This window comes from Helicoverpa armigera, chromosome 1 (assembly GCF_030705265.1).
Source record: "Helicoverpa armigera isolate CAAS_96S chromosome 1, ASM3070526v1, whole genome shotgun sequence".
In the NCBI taxonomy this organism is placed as follows: domain Eukaryota; kingdom Metazoa; phylum Arthropoda; class Insecta; order Lepidoptera; family Noctuidae; genus Helicoverpa; species Helicoverpa armigera.
In genome coordinates this window covers 7,334,718-7,353,554 of record NC_087120.1, presented here as the reverse complement: position 1 = coordinate 7,353,554, position 18,837 = coordinate 7,334,718, and the positions used below count along the sequence as shown (strand labels likewise).

Sequence of the window (18,837 nt, the reverse complement as noted above, 5' to 3'; positions counted from 1 at the left end):
TCTGTTATTGGAAAAAGGTTTTCCCGGAACTTATTCAATTCAAACTAGAAGAGCTACGATATGAAATGAAAGTATCAATAAAAATAAACAGTTGCATACTTTTTATTACAAATGAGTTATTTATCCTTAATGACCACTTCATTAACATGGTCTTGCCTAATGCTGATCCGTTATAATATTTTTGAGGTTAAAGCTATCCATCTTATCCCCTTTCGTGTAATCTTGGAAGAAGGCGGTTCGTGTTATTTTTCTTTTCTTTGTAGATATTGTTTTATACTTTCTTTTTTTACTTTTGCGAATTGTTTTGCGAATTATAGTCAATTGCAACTGTCGAATTAATATGTGTGACCATCTTACTGTTTATACCTAAGCGTGTCTGTATTTTGTGCGGTGGGCTTCAGTGAAACATAACCTCAAAACCAAACTAGAGATTACAATTTACAGAATTTATGAAGGAAAAAGAAAAATCTCCTGACGTTTAAACAGTTTTTCATTGGAAGTGTAGTTACGGGTAAAATATAATCAAAGTTTTATGAAAACGTTTCTTAGGTCGCGTTTCTTTTTCATTTCCATCGTGATTGGGTTTGTATATTTAATTGCTTTGAGTCGGTGTTCGAAGCTGTCGTGTATAAAAGATTTTTTATTCACTTAACTTTGCAGGTCAGAAATATGCTTTGGTTTATTTTCCGTATATTTTTTCCACTATTTGTTTTTGTAGGAAAGGTTTTGATTAATGTTTATGAAAGTATTTGAACCAGGTGGAAGGGGTTTTAAGGAAACTCGAAGGAGTCCGTGACTGGATGTCTAAATGGTATAATGAATATTAACTTAACTCGGGGACAATGGGAAGCATAAACCTTTACCAAGTAATTTAATATACCTAACAATTGATATTAGTTAAATAATCAGGGATTTAACATGAACACTCGTACTATCCGGCCAAATGTTTATAGAATGCAATTATGTAGCCGTTGGTGGTGACCCAATAAATCAATAAATAAATATTAACATACACACAAACAATTAAACTAAATAAAACGGTATAATGTTTGTTTAATAATATTTCGTGGTAAACCTAAATTATCAGCTGTTTTTCGCGGTTCCAATATAGGAAATCAATGACAAATCCATGGGACCATGGGGCCCAAGTGCCCACAGATTTTATCGCGAAATATAATGTTTAAAGAACTTTATTTCTCACAAGAACACTTAAATAAGATTAACAACATTAACTTATAACTAAATATACAGCGCTTAGCTTAACTATAAATAAACAGAGGGTTCAACAGCAGTGAGGCAGATATATGTTCATAAGAAATATTTTTAAAATATTGGTTACGGATACGATTTCTTAGTAGTTTTCTGTAATTATTTATACTATTTGTATAATTTTGTACACGTTTTAATATCGTTAGGCAGGCTAACTTGTAATATCCAAGCGATTAGTGGAGTCCACTTGTGACCAAAAGGCTGGCCTACACTTCGGCCAAAGGATATGCATTGCCATCCAGCGTGGCAATGCAGCCAGCCTTTTGGGCACGATCCCCGCTGACAGCGATGCGGATGACATTGATACTTTGATACTGAGTTTTAATTTTTCCCCCCTTTTTATTTTTGTAAATAAAAGTGGAATTGTTAAATACTAGTTCTGTAAATATCTGTGTAAATTACCTCACCCGGATAAAAAGTAGCCTTTTCCATGCATCTTTTTACTCATTAATTCATCAAACTTTTGCACATGAAGTTACTGACGCACTTAAAATAAACCAAGATAATATTGGATCATTATTAAACTTCTTTAGTTAAAACCCATCCAAAATAAGTTTGAGTAGCTAGACGAAGGCTCAATATACTCGGAGCATCAGAAATAAGGTTACGAAATGAAAATTCACCATAAATCCTCCTGGATTGCATCCATTGTTAAAAACCATATGAAAGTCTCTTTCAGTAATTTTTATTGCTTCTAATTAATTAGAATTATTCATAATTGGTACTGTAGGAAGTAACACACTGGCGTTACAAAATAGTGCTTTCACACGAGCGGACTTTTATCTCGGTTTTTAAGTCGCGCGGGGTACCACGTGTCCTGAACCAGTAACTGTCAATTATTTTCCGTCACGCGTAGACACCCGTGCGCTCTGCTCGGAAAATCCACCAGTGTGACCGGCATTTGAATGTAATGTTCTTAAGATTGCGAATTCCATGTTGAGCATTACATTACTGCTTCTTTAATGCTCGAATCTGGTACGTCACCTACAAATGTACACGTAGGTACGCTTCTATAAAAACAAGTGAACATCCCAGTATATTTAAAAGTTATTTTACCGACCAAATAAAATGCATCAATATTTATTTTACGTTTTCATTTAAAAGCGATTAACTTTCAATTTGATTAAATGGCTTGTTGGTCATCAATTGGGTAGTGATTTATTTTATTTACCGCGTTTATAAGTAAAATATTCAGGATTAATCCGCGTTACAAAATACGAACATTTTAACAATTATTTAAGTACCTACTTATTTAAAATGCTTTCTGCAAATATGACTCACCTTTTATTGGAATCGATGCTCTTATTCGACATTACACCGTATTATAGTTTAATTTGTACTTACTCAGTCAAAATAATGTATTAAAAGCTGCAATATAAACGTGAAGTTTTAAGCAATTGCTCGATTATTGTGAAGCGCTTAAGTAAACAATGTTAAACTGCATGCAATTTAACTTTCCAAACTTCTGGCGAGATGTTAAGCTGCACACGGTTATAAGGCTGTCTATTCACATTATTGCTTGCTTCAATAAACCTCTTGTATTCTGCAGCATAATGCAGTTTGAGCGTATTTACAGGGCTATTCCGCTCGGAATGAAAATGGGTTAATTCGTGGGCGATTTAGTATTCCTGATGCTTGCAGCTGACAGATATGGGCGGGCCTACAGACCGTTCGATTGGCGATTCAGAGCGATCGCCATTAAACGTCAGTTTGTCTATTACGCTAGCGATTGTAATCTACGTTTGAAAAGCAGCAGTTAATAGATATTTAAATTGAAATAGTTTACGTACAGGTCATATTTGAAATATTAGAGCCAGTCAGTAGTTTTAAAGCACCGAATCTTTTTTACAAAAGGTGCTGTTTCATTTTAAAAATGACATTGGTAGATAATTGTAAACTGTAGTATCAAATCCGCCGAATTGTAAATAAAAAACGTCAAAACATGAACTATACCGAGAACATAAACGTCCGTCTATATTAAAACAACTGTTTATTTCGAGACATGAATGTGAAAATCCATAGTAGGCAATTGTTTTAAGAAAACTGTCGTCTATGTTGGTGAACTGGGCCCAGACATTAGAAATATTTGAACATCATTAGGTATCCACGTGGACACGTCAATTAGACGATGCAAGTACTTCTCCTTTGTCAGGCAATTGGAGGGAGCCAGTAAAAGGTGCACTTGGTCTATAGTGGGCAGTCGTTGCATTGTTATGGACATTGTCAAAGAACCTGTACGTTACGGAACGCTCCCCATTCATCAGGACCTTAAATAGAAAACAACTACGCAGTACGTCGTGATGTGATTTAATTTATGATTGAGCGTAGCACGGCATTCCTAGGTAACAATTTGAAATTTTTATATTTATACAAAAACAGATCCATAGTGGGACAATTGCTTACTTTATGTAAAGAAATTAAAATAACGCTTTAAAGACAAAGATCAAAATTATCGTAGTTATTCAATTCTTAACGAAATAATAATTTAACTACTGGAAATACAAAAAAGTGCTTCGTTAAATTCAAAAATAATCATCCACGCTTCCAATTTGCGTAACGTAGTATGGTCGGTAGAGAGTCGGCATTAATTAGTAATTGTGTAGCTACCGGACCGCCATGTTCCCACCCACACATAAGTAAAATGCTATATTTTGCACGCGGAGTACCTTTGTTAACTTACTGTAGTGTGCCTCTCCGAGTGGAGGGGAAATTTTCGGCAATGTATGCACATGAGCTGCCAATGTTGCTAACTATCAGAGCGAGACATTCAGATGTACATTCCACTGCGCCGGTCCTTTGAGCTTTTTCTGCAGCGCTTTGTAACTGCGCTTCGACGGATAACGCACAAAAGAAACATGCGATTATTGTTCCGTTTTTCGATAACCTGTCCAATCCGGAAATTTTATTGCAATAGTTCATCCTCTTTCATTTGCCGAATTTCCTTTGTTGGATCTGTATCGAACGATTCGTTCTTTTCAATTTGTTTTTTGTATTTCGTAAAACTGTAAATATTAAAAGCGTTACTTGTTCATCGACTTCCACATGACGGTAAAGTGAAGTGTGAAAATTCTGCAATAACTTACAGTTCATAGCTTCACGTTGGAATGCGTCTACATTCTATGCGAGAGGCGGCGAGAAACATTTTTACGGAATGTAACGTAGTTTCATACATCTCCGTAGTTTATACCGTTATGACGCTCTCATTCATTGATTGAAGGCTGTGACCTTGACTTGCAGGCTTTGTAGTAGCAACACAGAGCATGCATGCTAAATAATGGACTGATCGTATTTCTGGCGCAGTTCAAGTGTACGGGTTCAACAGTTCATTCTCTGAGAGTTCATTCACATGTAAACTGTTTTAGTAATAAAGCTTTGAAAGCATTGCATTGGTTTCGGATTGTTCTGCATGGTTTGTATAAAGTAAGGGCAGCTTACACTGAAGTTTCTGTTAAGAATTTATATTGAGTTGGGATATAAAGGCGCGAGGCAAGCTCGCATCTCAATCTCTTTCCGAAACTGTATATCTATTGCTAATATACCTGTTAAGATCATGTACACTTTTTGAAGTACTTCGGAAAATAATGAAACTCACGAAAATCATTTTAAAGAAATGGACTCGTACAAATAAAAAGGTTTGATGGCTATAATCAGTATGGGTACCACGTACAAAATATGAAATATAAATGTATTATTCTAAAAAATTACCTTCATAAATATTCTGAATCATTAGTGCGCTAGGCAAACACATCAATAACAGTAAATTCACGGTCCCTATATTGAAACCTGAAATAAACGAGGGATTTTAAAACTTAGTTAAGGGTAAAATCGCTCTCTGCACTCTGCATTTAAGCCCGTCCAAAACACGTTCACCCTGAGGAAAATATTTTATTTTTCATCCGATCAGCGAGACAATGCATGCCTACAAGAATAAAAGGTATTTTACAACACAACGATTAGCAACTTTTACACCTTTTTCCGCTATCTTTTTCATTCTGTTTACTCATGCATACTAGTTCAGTTTTCTAACAACTTCTTTTTGGTGCACGCCTCTATGGTAAAAGTTTTCATTCAATTTTTTATCGCAGTTTTAGAGGCGATTCTAAATTTAAATCTGGTGATAGACCAGCCAGTCATTTTGGAATATTAAAATGCCTGATAATGGAGGCTACAGAGGCTACATTAATTTACTGTTAATCCTCTATTCATAATACATAATAAATATTTGCAGTTGATTAATAAATTAATGATGTAGGTGTGAAAATAATCTTCTTATTTGCAGAGGCTAATGGTTTATGGTCTGTTATTACAATCTAGTATTAATTGAATTCAGAAACCTCTAGTTTATTGGTTATGTAAGCAGTAGACATTTACCGAGAACCGGCCGAAGTTGATTGTAAAGCCCGAGTTGAGCAACAAAATAAACATGCTACCAACCTGTTGATTAAGTTTTATTTATTCAAGAACTTTCTGTACTGATCAACAAATTTAGACCTGTAGGGGAATCAGAGGAGGTTTCCTAATGTCGAAGTCTACGGATCTAAAATAAGAGTATTATTAATTATTTAAACAAAAATGTTGAATCGCAATTAAAATATTTTAAAATAGGTGCAGCCTATTTTTACCAAGCTATTGTTAGGTATCTCATAAAATTAATCAATCAATACTCTGGAAAACATTTAAAACTAAAGCCACATAGTATGTCGATTTAGTTTTATACTTATTATTAAAATCAACTGACAGAATCGTCAAACCACAAACAAATTATTTGGATGCAGACACGTACACGTGCCGCTTCTAAAAATAAAATTATTTCACTCCCAACATTCGTCGTTGACAAAACTAATTAATTATACCGTTAGCTAGACTTTCTGTGAAACTTTCTCAGCGAAAATATTTAGTGCTTGCTAGTCGTGAGGCACGAAATCTATATTTTTTGGTTTTAAATTATTTTTTAACCTCTTGTATGTAGCTAGTTAGAATCATCGGCACGAATCTTGAGCGCTGACCTTCACCTGCGCAGAAGTGATTTATTAGCAAAGAACCAATCCTGAGTGACGGTATGACACGATTGGGCTGCGGGCCAATCATCGCTTTACCCCGCCCCCGCGCCTCACTTCACACCACAAAGGGACCCAATAAATTACTTCTGTGCAGGTGAAGGTCAACGCTCAAGTTTTGTGCCGATGATTATATAAAACAATAGAACGTCAATTGTGTCTCGCGTATGTCTGCGTTGTAGATATACTACGGGTCTATTGTAATACCGATCGCCAGTGGCAACCACAAAGCTATCAATAGCCAACTACTGATAGTTCCCCGTAATAGCACAATTGGTCAAGCAACGTGACAATTAAAATAATACCTATCCTGAAAATAGTGAAACGTAATAATTGAGTTAATTAATTAGAGTGTTTTCAATTTAAATTCAAGCGGGCTCTATTTATTATCTAGATATGATTACTGTCATGTCAGAGAGCATTCTCTGAATATAATTTATGATTCTTTATTAGAATAATAATAAATAATGGTAGGTGCCTGCATTGCTATTAGGTACTTAAAAATGGGATGGATTTGAAATAATTATTACAGAAATACAGCAGTATACAAATACAGTAGAAATACAGTAGTAGTACAGTGTGTTTCTGTAATGTATGTAGATATATCAACATTTGCCTCCTTGTTAGCAATTATCACCAAACTATTTCACTGCGCCTTCAAAAAACCGTTCACTGTTCCAATCGAATTTGTTAGCAAGCCTTTTGTGGCCATCGCTATCGAGGGCTAGAGGGCTGTTAGTTCGATTACTTTTTGTACCAGTATCGCCGGTTAGACCTTTAATTGAAAACATTGTTCAAACGAGAATAGTCTAGTTTAACTACCGTTTATTCTCTTTAATGTTTATGCATGAATCAAAGCCGTTCTTTGTGTCATGGCCCGGTCGTGTTTCATGTAAAGTTGGGCGATAGTTGGGCAGACAATTTAATCCCTGACTGTCGACCCTTAATGCTCTCCAACCAGTCGACAGCAAGCGACAAAAACTGGAAGCAGCGACATAACAGTTGGCTTTTTTTTGTTGGTAATACACATATTTTCATTTTAACATTTTAATCACTTTTGGACTAGAGAGTTTTAATGCTGGCTTAAAACAAACTTACGAACTGAATCTAATATCTAGTACTAGCGGACATTGTGATTGTTTTTAAAATCAATGTAATCAAAAGTAGGTACGACGTTGAATTAATTTTTATTAATTATATTGTATACTAACTTGTTCCGAAAGGTGGAGTTTATAAAATTTCTGCTAATAAACAGACAGGTTTACTGAAGGTGCTGAATATTTTTTATAAAAACACGTAGGAACGAGTAATTTGCGTCGAGACCGCAAGAAGGCGACGGAAGCCATAGTGGCAAATCCTAGCGAGTTCTACCACGAATACTAATTTATGGCGCGAACAAGCAAATGACGTCTTAATACCTAGTCAAGTCAACTTCAGACATTATTCCCTGTTTGTTATGCTTTATTTCATTAAACTTAATTATTTGTTAATTCACTATAACAGTGGATTTATGTAACAGATATATCCATTGATTTGCGTGGAGAGTTGATAAGAGATTGAAATACATCATTTATATGGAGCTAGTGTTCAAATTCTATCTCTAATCGCAAATCTACAGATCGGTTATGGAAATCCACCGCTAGTTACGCTATGCGATGCAATATCGATTGTTAGAAGGATACTCGTGATATGTCACAATTGAATGAAATGTTTTAAAGTTTGTTTTTTCTTTTGCAGGTAAAGTCAACATTAGTATGCCGATCTTCTTTATATAAATAGGTATGTGATATACTGAGTAAGTATCGGAATGTTCTGGAACATAGTACATGTGACCTAGAACCATCTAGAAATTAGTATATAGTTCAGGGTTTTTCTTGAACAAAATTTATCTTATTGGCACATTTGACAGTATCATTGGTTTTCTTCACTATGAAAGGGTTAATCTGTGCTTAGTTTTGCGATTTAATTCGCGTCCACGAAGTTTGTTTGTCAGCTACAAAGTTCCGCTTGCCATTCTGTCTCGGCTCTCCTAATTTACATATTATTATACTATTAAAATTTTGCAAGCTCGCTGATTCCAAGTGTTTACAAACGAGTTTCAGTCAGTTTGCTTTGCGCTATGACATTCCTAATTTAAAATATTAGTTTAGAGTAATACCTTTTTGAAAATGACCACTAGAAAGAGCTAAGGTATTTAGGAATAGGGATTTATATCAGCTTTAATTCTTTAAGAAGTCATTATTTCGGGGAATGTATGACATTGAAACACTGACAAAACATCAAAATAAATAAAAAATACAAATTATATAAAATTATAAGATTCAGTTTGGTACACAATTTCTATCCGTGTAATGAGTTCTTAATACAAAAATCACTTTATATACTGTATTCTAACAACACTTTCAACATCTATAATATTTAAACTACGAACGAACGCAAAAACACACATAGTAGCCTGTTATTCAGTGCTCCACGTAGTTTCATCCGCATTGTTGCTCTACAACGATCTCGGTTTAAAAAGGAAAGTGGGTAGACTGACAACAATTTCTACAACGGCTTTGAGTCTGGAGCGAGCAACAATTTCGTCTGAGTGAAAACAAAGGCCATTCAGTATTTACGTGTAAACAGCAAAGGGGTTCTAGTCGCCGCTTCTGAATTCGAATATTGATTTATCCCGTTCTGCTTAGGGAAAGTCCCTTCTAGTGCTCGTTTAATAAATTGCAGATATAGATAGATACAAATATTAGCTCACAACCCTTTATGGTCGCTCAATGACAGTTTTTTTTCATGAATCGACCCTCAATGAAAACCAGTAGCCGCAGACGGTCAAGCGGATAACTTATACCACCCCCGTGTTCCTCGAGGGCATAAAAATGATTCTCGCATATTTATTGCGAAAAAGAATGTGTACAAACATCGGATAATGTGTAAATCCCACAGGTCCCCAGGTCCCCAGTTTACCTTTGTGGTATTAAAGCAAATATTTAGCAGCGAGTGCACAATGTTGACGTCGCCTGGAGCTGTGAATACAATATTGGAGTCTGTCGATCGTCTGCCGGACAAACACGCAAATCCCTTTGATGACAGTTCAATTGGTTTTTGTGAAAAGCAAACCCAACTATGTGTACAATACATTTTATTGCCGTTTGTTTTGCATCTGTGTGGATTAATTGTTTTGAGTAACTTTTAACAAGTTTAGCTTGGCTTCGGGCTTTCGTCCCCGCTGTGCAATGAACGATTTCATAACTGTCGTTGTTTACTTTTAACTCCCGACGCAAAAAGTCGGGTGTTATCAATTTGTCTCTCAAAAAATGTCACGTCTACTCGCTTTCTATGTAGTTATTGTAATAAACCTCATAAAAATATAGTCTACATTGTTTACAGATTACTTAATGACTAATCCCTTGAACACTAATAGAGGTATAGGTGAATCAGTCATAAATAGAGGCGCACTTAGTAGCACTCAGTAGCGCGGGATTAGAGGGGAAGTGTAGTCCGGATTATGCACGCTTATTGATCAATGAGCGCTTGTTTAATGCAGACGGAATACTGAGGTGTGATAATACGAAATTGTACCAATGAGTTGGTTGATTTATACCACTGCTTCCTTTCTGCTGTTTCCAGGTTTATCCAGGAGAGTAAATACCTAACTAGTTTCCACGCGACGCGATTGAACTCTGAGTGGAAAGCTAGTAATGAAATCGCAATTTTAAATAGGTCTTTTTATATTTTAAATTATAAGTTATTTGATTACATACTATAAAACTGAATTCAATTCTGAGAGAAATGTATCATATCTAGGACCTATATTAAAGAAATTTAGTTACTGATCGATAACAAAAAAAACATACAGTAAAATCATGCGTCTAGAGATAAAATATACCTGAATCTAACACCATTAACGCTATTACCACATTACTATGTACTATTTTCACTGATAACTGATCCGCCTGGCCATCGCTCGAGGCTTCTCTGTTCGGCTCGTAACAAGCCACGTCATTACTGTCTCGCGTCTAAAGCCTCCGTGGACGATATGAATAGGCGCCCCAGACATAATGTTTCAATGGCCATATTTATATTACGGTACCTGCTTTCCGTTCCAATATTTCTGAGGTAATTAGGTTCTCCTATAAATAAATAATAACCACAATAAATATGAATAATAATAGAAACTACAACTGGCCATTGTTAGGTTTCAATTTATCACCTAAAACAATCATCAAAATCTGTTGAACTGTTAAAACGCAGCGGATTTCAGATTCACAATATTATTTGCAATGTTTTCATAAACACGTGTGTAAACTACAAAACAATATAATCCGGTTATTAGAGAGAAATTAAATACGCCGCCCCCTAAAATGCTTTCAACGGAAAGGGATTATTCAACACTGTTGGGTCTATTCTGTGCATTCGCAGAGTACAGCAGGAATCCATTAGAGAGTTTCATTTTGTCTGCGACCGGCGCGACCGCGGAGCCACTGTGAAATAGATAACGAACGTTGTGCCACTAAATAAGTTTATGCTGTAGTTTTTTTAACCTTAGGTATTTTTTTGTACCTATGTGACTTAGTAGGTTAGGTACATGGTCTTGGCTTATGTATTTATTTGGGAAAATAAATGGTTACGTATTTAGGTATTACAAAACTGTAACATTTTCCATCCCTACTAATATTATAAATGCGAAAGTAACTCCGTCTGTCTGTCTGTCTGTTACGCTTTCACCGCTAAACCACTGAACTGATTTCAATAAAATTTAGTACAGAGATAGAGTTGACCTTGAGAAAGAACATAGCATAGTTTTTGTCCCGGACTTTTGAAGAATTCTCTTGGAAACGCGATATAACCGAACTCAACGCGCGCAGCCGCGGGCGGAAGCTAGTATGATATAAAAAGAATCCTTAAATAGATTCTTTATAGAGATTTTATGAAGATTAAAGATATTTATGAACTGTTTCAAATAATTTATGTGGCCACATCAATTGACATTCAACTTAGATAATTATTTTTCCTGAAATAAGCATAGACTTACAAGCAACAAATGCAAGTAATTTGTTCGGTGAATGCCGTGAAATGAAAAGCGTTCACATTTCTGTACACGAGTCGACTTTAAAGTTGAATTGTGGGTGTTTTCAAAGCCGCTTGGCAGAAAATTCCTCAAAGTTTTAAGCGTAATATTTAGTGACAGTCACCGGTGCTCACTTTGACGCGCCACCGCGGTATCGCGCTATCTTTAAATAAATTGTACATTTAATTTGTTGCGCTCCTTTTATGACCTCCGCATTCGCTAGTTGCAATTACTGTGAAAGCTCGCGTTGCGTTGGTGTGTGGAATGTTATTTCTAAAGTTTTCTAAGCTTATTGCGTCGTAAATATAATGATATTATGTTTTTAAGAACGACTTTACTTAGAGACGTTCATTGTTCACATGAAAGGATTAGAGCAGTATTTACATACCTATGAATTACTAGGATTAATAAATAAGGTTAAGAGGAAATAAAGTGTTTTGCCTCGCAATTAAATGCATGTTACTTCACAAGTTTATTTCAAAGTTGAGAAGACAGACCGGTTAGCTAATGTAATATTAATAACACACTTAGTTTACTGCCATCAGTGGTAAGTCCAGGGGTGACACAACAAACATTTGCGCTGTAATAACACGAGAGGTACAACATCCTGTGTATTCCCACAAGGTGCAAGCAGAGGCTTATTAATACCTACATAAACATATCCCCGTTTACTTGGGTTTAAATATGAACACCGAAGCTCTGAAGTCTGTTTAAGTTATATTATAGAATTCTAATAATATATAGCAAATCTAAGATTGTATACATTTTCTAAGTATATCTTGGACACCAATGACTGTGTTTCGAACGTCACGTTAAACTGTAGGTCCTGACTGTCATGTAACATCTTTGGCAGTCGTTACGGGTAGTCGGAAGCCACCAGTCTAACGAAGGGGTACTGGGTTGCCCGGGAAACTGGGTTGAGGAGGTCAGATAGGCAATTGCTCTTTGTAAAAGCTCTGGTACTCCGGTGAGACTGGCAGCCGACCCAACATAGTTGAAAAAGGTTTGGGAGATGATGATGAAACATCTCGCCCGTTGGCTTATGTCTAAATATGAACACTAGAGCACTGCAGTCTATTTAAGTTATGAATAGATTTCTAATACAGTAATATGGGTGCATATAATTACTGTAGACCTATGAAGGAATATTCTGACAGTTCGTATAGGTAAATAAGAAGCATTCTCTTCAACATTAATTAAAAGTACATTTAGTTAAATACTTACTCCGTACATAAGTTCTAGTTTCAATTTAATAGTTATCATTTCTAATAGGAGAGTCTAGTTCTATTCGTGTAACTAATTAAATATTAATAGGATTGGTCGTGTCTGGCCGTGTGGACGCGTGATGCTGATAATTGATCATTCAATCATTTCCATTCACTTTGTCCGAGTGGAGCGGACGAATTCAAGTTAATTGGACGCTAGAGTTCCACTTGTGAGCCAAAACGTTGCCCTGTTTACTTTGAAACATTGTTACTTTGAAATGAAGCCCACATTTATGTTCTAGCATTGATATATGTATACAACATGTAACGTAATTAACGCACACCCTCAAACACCCTAATTAGAATATTATGTTATAATCATAATACATACACTTAATTTTTAATTTAACATGTATATGCATTGTTATTTACTAAATTAGTTATACCAATTCTTGGAGAACTTTTTGGTCATACTACTACGCACGCAAATATCGCGCCGCGCGCCGCTCGACTTGACACAACATAACGAAACTACGGAAAAAGCCGACAATACACGAAGTCTTATTACTTTGAGTTACGGTCTATTTTAATTTGTTTTGACTGTACAGGGTTAATATGACAATAATTTCCGTAGTTTCAATTATTTTTGGGATAAAAAATTACCTATATTAAAAATGATATAAATCGATTCAGTAAACGATTCTGAGCAAACTAATTTCAGGATGTGCGTTAATTAAGTTACATGTTGTATATGTACGTATGTATGTAACCTCAACGTGTTGTACGAGTTTGAAGTTCGAGTCTTACCGTCCTCGTTAACAATAAAATTTGCTAGACGACATTGATGTTGCAGCCAAAAAAAAAGTAGCATAAAATAATGAACTAACGCAGAAAAAGTAGGAATTAGCCTACGCTAAAGCGTAGGTATTTTCAAATAGTTTTAACTAGAAGTTTTTTATTACATCCAGAACTTGAAGACGTATAGTTATACGTATAGTTAGACGTAGTAGTTAGACGTATAGACATATAGTTTCAAATGACAAATTACTCCTTGAATCCAAACTTTAATACTGGCCTAAAAATACCGGTTTAAAATTGAATCAGGATCATAGTCTAGCGTGGGCATTGAATTAGTTGGTCGTTTTCGAAAGCGCTGAATGAGCGATTTTATTCAGTCAATTAGCAGAATGTTGGGTAGTTTGTCAGTTTACCCGTGGTGTTGTTTTAACTCCAAGGCGGATTTATCCGTAGGTACTAAATTTAGGAAAGCCTGTTCAGCCATTTTCCTCCAATTAAGTGGAACTCCTTTTTTATTCAGTGGAGCCCTCGCCGGTCTGGTCATTGTACTTTGTTGCGACGCAGAAATCAAACCTTTTATAATTTCACCTGTATATGGCAGACGATTTGCGAGTAAGGTTTTTGAAATGATAAATGTTGAATAATGGTCAGGCACGTACCAATGCAACTTTTCTAAGTTTGTATGTACTTTCTAAGTATATCTTAGACACCATTGGCTGTGTTTCGGATGGCACGTTAAACTGTAGGTCCTGGCTGTGCTGCGGGTTGTTCGAAAGAGATACCGCGGCCCTGGTACATAAAAGGCCTATGACGGAACACGACGATTTTAGTCAGTAAGAGTCTGACACTCCCTCACCGCTGCTAACCCACAGCGGGAGGGGTCATTTGATGATTCTACGTCGCAAAAAAAGGTCCTGGCTGTCATTGAACATCCTTGGCAGTCGTTACGGGTAGTCAGAAGCCAGTAAGTCTGACACCAGTTTAACTAAGGGGTATCGGGTTGCCCGGGTAACTGGGTTGGGGGGGTCAGATAGGCAGTCAGTAAGGTCAGTAAAGCACTGGTACTCAGCTGTATCCGGTTAGACTGGAAGCCGACCCCAACATGATTGGGAAAAAAGGCTTGGAGGATGATGAAATGTTGAATAATGAGTCAGTCATGCTGTCATTTGGTTATCTGAAAAAGTAAAATTATAAAACTTTTAGACGGTTACTACGTTAATAATTAATAACACAATAAAGAATATTGCGGTACACTATTATTCTTATTTTCTTTTTGAGCCAAGAAATGAAATATTAAATTGCTACACTTCGTAGTAGCTACGGCGTAGCTGTCGGCTACGAAGTCGTAGCACGTTGTCAGTTTGTCTAGAAACGTTGTTTTTACTAAGTATGTTGGAAATGTCTTGTAACTCTTTATTTGTTTATTTCTTTTGCTGAAAAATATTATGTGGCAACTAAAAAGTACTCGTCTTATGTACCCTTTTATGTACTCATCTTATGTTATTTATTATGTACTCCTCTTATATACTCCACTCATATACTCCTCTTATTTACTCTGTTATATACTACTTTTATGTACTCCTCTTATGTACTACTCTTTCGTACTCTCTTATGTACTCCCCTTATGTATTCTCTGTTGAACTCTCTTACGTTCTCCTATTGTGTAGTTCCCTTATGTACTTCTCTTTTGAACTCTACTGTGTACTGATCTTATATATTTTGTAAATATTCAGAAACAAAGAAAAAACAGGTTTTGTTAAAAAAAAGTAGCGAACCGGCCACTTTGGCAGAGCTTTAATTAATTTGGAATAATAAGAATCTTCTGCTCACAATAACAACCTGATTAACCATATCATTGGTGAAATCAGTCCAACCAACCATTTACGTACTAATAAAATAAACATTATACCAAAAATGTCATATTCCCGATTAACAACTTTGTGAAGACAAAAAAACATTATGTTGCTTTCAATATGGACTGCTTCAAAAACACATAGCTTATAAAGGGACGTTCGCGATAAAAAATATAAAAAAAAACTAACAGAGCATGAGGGAACTACATACATAAAAGAGGCTACCGTGTGCTCCCCCCTACCTTAAATATTTGATTGCAAAATGCTATCAATACATAGGTTCGGTAGAGTGTAATTATAAACCGGTCAAGTGACAGCCGGACTCATGCACAAACGGTTCAGTACAAATATCATGTTTGTTGTCGGGGAACCCAGTAAAATACTTTTTTTTGGTTTCTGCAACTTGGCAATCTGTGTCAACACATTAGGCCATTCAAATGGGGTGTCTTGATAACTGTCTTGTCAGTGCATCCTCCGAGCCTTTTTTCCCAACTATATTGGAGTCGGCTTCCAGTCTAACCGGATTAAGCTGAGTACCAGTGCTTTACAAGAAGCGACTGCCCTATCTGACCTCCTCTACCCAGTTACCCGGGCAACCCAATACCCCGTGGTTAGACTGGTGTCAGACTTACTGGCTTCTGACTACCCTTTACGACTGCCAAGGATGTTCAATGATGTCCGGGACCTATATAGTTTTACGTGCCATCCGAAACACAGTCATTGGTGTCTAAGATATATTTAGAAAGTACATACAAGCTTAGAAAAGTTGCAGTGGTACTTGCCTGACCTGAGAACCAACCTCGAGAGGTTGGTTCTTTGCCCACTAGGCCTGCACGACTTTCCACCACGATTACTGTCTTGTCAGTAGCAGAAGAAATTGTTTGTGAATCCCGTTCATCCCGTATCACCAAATCTCACGGTAAGTGAAGGGACACTATGCCGTTTTAATCTGGAGTTATTTTATTTTATTATAATTTTTATTATATGTTGTTAAAGCAGCCACATAAATTTAATATCTGTGAAAATATCAGCTATCTAGATATCATGGTTCATACAGCCTGGAGACAGACGGATTAAACCATTTAAACCGTTTATTTGTTACGCAGACACGTTATATAAACAGGACAACAAACATAATTAGAAAATGATGTGTAACTGTAGACGCAGTACTAAGTACTTAGTAGTATAATCATCGGACCAAATCTTGAGCGCTGACCTTCACCTGCGCAGAAGTAATTTATTGGGTCCCTTTTGTGGTATGAAGTGAGGAGCGGGGGGAGGCTAAAGCGGTGATTGGCCCGCAGCGCATCGCGTCATAGCCGTCACTCGGGATTGGTTGTTTGCTAATCAATCACTTCTGGGCAGATAAGTCAGCGCTCAAGATTCGTGCCGATAACTATACTATTACTGAGACTATGGGCCCTGTGGTTCTGTTTTATTCTTCGGGAACCCTAAAAATGGCCCATCATTCGGTGGCAGGTTTTAAAACAAGAGCACAATAGGTGAGGAATTTGATTAAAGCGCGACTGATGGGGTTTGCGTCACCCGGACGGACCTAACGTGTTTACAGATATGGAAGTGAATAAAGGTATTCAGCCACAGCGCAACAAACGAGAGTAAATATAACATAATGGTCCTGAAATTCAGATTAAAGTATTTATTTCTGCATTGTAAGAATTCTCCAACAATTAATAAAAATTGCAAAAGTCATCATCATCATCATCCTCCGAGCCTTTTCCCAATCATGTTGGGGTCGGCTTCCAGTCTAACCGGATTCAGCTGGGTACCAGTGCTTTTGCTTTGCAAAATAAAAATTGTAAAAGTAATGAAAAAAAAAAAAACTAAATGTATCTGTATAATTGACATAACTGACTTAAACTGTGTAAAAACAGAACACAGCAATTATCTCTAATTTGTCTATAGGTTTAATTATTTAAGTCATGTATGTTAAAAGTGTATAAAATTACAAATGAATTTTCAAAAGAGCTCTTTGAATACAATAAGTAGGAACGCGTGGGCAGATCTATTAGCCTAGTAAGTGAACGAAGCCGGTTAATTGGAAATATCGGGAAAATGTTAATGGTGCATTTTATGCTGTGGGAGGAATTATGAGTGTTACCTAGAATATAATAATACCTGTACTGGTGCAAAAACGATTTTAACAAGTTATTGCGAAAACATTTTCACGAATTTTTTATGGTACTTGAAATACCAAAATATTGAAGTATTAAATAAAGTATATTTTTGATTTAGTAAAAACTACGTAATCAAATGGTTTTAAAATATAAAACTGAAAGTCCGTTTCAAATTCCATTCAAACCTCTTGAAGGTTAAGACATCGTCTTTTTGAGACACAAGCAATCATCAAATGGTAGCCGTTATAACAATCATCTTCAAGCTAAGTCAAGTTGTACAACCAAAAATGAAATGACATTGTCAATTATGTACCAGTTGCAACAAAATCGTGCCGTTGCAAAATGAGCATATTACCTCTACGCAATTGAAACTTCATTTCATGTTTATAAATTAGTTCGTCAACAAGTTTATTTGAGTGTCCGGCGTCGTTCCGGACAAACAGACCGCATGTGACAATATTTGCTACAATTTATTAGCAAACAGCTACTTAGTGCTCCGTAAAGGTTCTAATTTACAGGCGCTTTAAGCTTTGTCAATATTCCTCATAATGTTGGATCTGCTGAATGTATTTAGCGCAAAGGGAATATGAGCTGTAGGCGAAGTTAACTAGAGTTTAAATTTGTTTGTAGACTTTCAATGCGACAGTGTACACGTTTGTGAACTAGAATTCACACCAGAAGGCATATTAAATCTTACTTTAAAAATTAAGGGAAAAAATATTGAAAAAGATTTTATTGATATTGTATTGAGAATAATAAATGGCATCATGAAAGTATGCAAAAAAATTATCCTTGTGAAAAACTGGTACTCACCTCCATCCCGTTAACTGGAAGCCGACCCCAACATAGTTGGGAAAAGACTAGGCCTGGTGATATAATTGTATGCAAGTATGTACATAAATATGAATGTATGCATGTAATTTTACTAGGTATCACATACACGAATTCGTGGCAATCATTCCTGATATCGGAGATATAAAATCCTGTGTGAAAGCCGGTATCATGTCTACGCGGAAAATGAAGGCTACTCGCAATTTTTGTAGCTATCGCTTTGCACCCGCATGCATTTGTTTGTTTGCTACCTTTGCAACTGACACCACTCAGATTTCGGTTCAAAGTTCGAAATACTAGGATTGCCTTTGATACGATTTTGAGAACGAGGGAACGGGTCCTTAAAAATATTACCCACTAAAGTGTAATGACAACTATTTTTCACACTTCCTCTAATTTGAAAAAACGGGCTATTTATTTGTATTTGATTGAGTGAGCGGTGATAGTAGGAAATAATGTCGAAATTAGCCTAATTATTACATTTAATTTTCCGCTAACATTTTCACACATATCCGGTCGTAATTACTCCGTGTATTTTAATAAAAAGATGCCAATAGCTCTCCTCGATATTCGTTATTTAAATCTGAAAGATATTTTAAACAATTCTGGTATTAAAAGTTCAAG

General features: G+C 36.1%; 1 protein-coding gene across 1 annotated transcript in view; it reads left to right on the top strand.

The window, feature by feature from the left end:
- Positions 1 to 18,837, top strand: part of LOC110374510 (zinc finger protein SNAI2) — a 59,351-nt gene that overhangs the window by 511 nt on the left and 40,003 nt on the right. The gene's annotated exons all lie outside the window — the stretch shown is intronic.